This window comes from Melitaea cinxia, chromosome 16 (genome assembly GCF_905220565.1).
Source record: "Melitaea cinxia chromosome 16, ilMelCinx1.1, whole genome shotgun sequence".
Classification (NCBI taxonomy): Eukaryota; Metazoa; Arthropoda; class Insecta; order Lepidoptera; family Nymphalidae; genus Melitaea; species Melitaea cinxia.
In genome coordinates, this window is record NC_059409.1 from 11092549 (window position 1) to 11094515 (window position 1967).

Sequence of the window (1967 nt, forward strand, 5' to 3'; positions counted from 1 at the left end):
TACAAGTTATCTTTGAAGTTTGTGTATTCGTAAAAAAGCATTTGTATCTATCTCTTCAAGACTAATTCAGATATGATATCACGAACAACAAAATATCCACAAAAGTTATATGTACCATTTCAAAAACTAACTATTTATAAAAAAAATGTATACTGTATGGCTATAAAAATTTATAACACATTGCCTGATACCTTAAAAAACCTTACAACTGCAATGTTTAAGAAAAAATTATTTGATCTGCTGTTGGAGAAAATGTATTACGATGTTAATGACTTTTTAGTGCACGGAATTTAGGATATTAATTTAATGACCTTAGAGATAGTCAATTAAACGTCACATCTAAGAAACATATCAATTATGGGAGTATTAATTATATCGTTTTAGGAAGAAATTTTATAACAATCATATTGATAATGTATAATTTTTTTTCCAATTATGGTATATTAATTATACAGGGTGAGTCTGCATATACTCCTGCAGGAGGAGGAGGAGGAGGAGGAGGAGAAGAAGAAGAAGAAGAAGAAGAGGGAGGGGAAGAAGAAGAAGAAGAAGAAAGAGAAGAAGAAGAAAGAGAAGAAGAAGAAGAAGAAGAAAGAGAAGAAGAAGAAGAAGACCGCACTGCACCGCACCGCACCGCACCACACCGCACCGCACCGCAGTGACGACAAGTGCGTTTGTTATTTTTTTTCGTCTAGTTACGTTGTATTACTTGTCGATGTATTGAAGTCGGTTTTGGTTCCTTTGCAAGCAAACACAATTTTGTGAACAATTATTATGTGTGTAAAAAATATTTGAAGAACTATAACTTTCCTTAATATATAAGTTAATTAACAGAGATGAATTTTTGCAATGATTGGGTTAACCCAAAAGCCAGCATCAAAAAAAGACTGTTACGAGACTTTTTGGCAATGCTCGTTTACAATTAAATTACAATTAATTAGTTTAATACACCTATGTTTGTTTGTTTAGCTTCAGCCTGTAATAGGCTGCTGGGCATAGGCCTCTTTCTACATGTAGGAGAAGGATCCGACCTTAATCCACCACGCTGCTACGCGCTGTTTGTGTTGAAAAATTCTTAACCCTAGGTTTTGCACGTGATTATCTCTTTCTATAGCACGAAATACAAAAAAATAATAAAGGTAAAAGCAGTAAGTAGTCTGCAAGTAAATTCTTTATTTGAATAAAACACCTACATTTTTTTTGTTATTGTGATTTTTGATCTTCCTATTATTGTAACAATTGGGTTTCAAATAAGATACAATTTGATTTTTTTAGAAGACTTGATTACTTTTTGTGTCTTTTTCTTTTTCGGTCATTCCTCTCGGTCGTAGTTCAATTATTATTTCGGGCAACAATCGAGTCAATGTTGTGTTTTTCACCGCAGTGTTGTGAACGGTGAACGTGAGAGCGGTGAAATTGTTTTGGTAGTAAAAAGTGAAACCGGGCCTTGACCGTGACCGCAAAACTATGGAGTCGCTTTATATGCAAGTAAATTAATTATTGTATATATTTTATAAACATAAAAGAATATAAATTACAATAATTATCTCTAAGTATAAGACGTAACATAAGCTCATTCGAGTTTTACCGGAAATTAGTGTTGTCGACATTATCAGTAAGTATACATTCAACTTCATGCTAAGGTCCATATGGCTACTATCACAGAATTTATCTGTACAAATAAATAAAATTAGATTGTTTGTTTGTAATATTAAAATAACCGCTTTTTACTAAATGCATATGGGTGCAAATGAATGCATGGACACGGTACATATACCAAAATAAGATTTTTGTCTGTCTGTTTATTCCGGCTAATCTCTGAAACGGCTGGATCGATTTTGACGGGACTTCCACTGGCAGATATCTGGTGTAATAAGGAGTTACTTAGGCTCCTTTTATTTTAGAAATCAATTTATTTTATAACTCTGCGAACTGAACAATAACATTTTTGTTAAATTCCACACGGA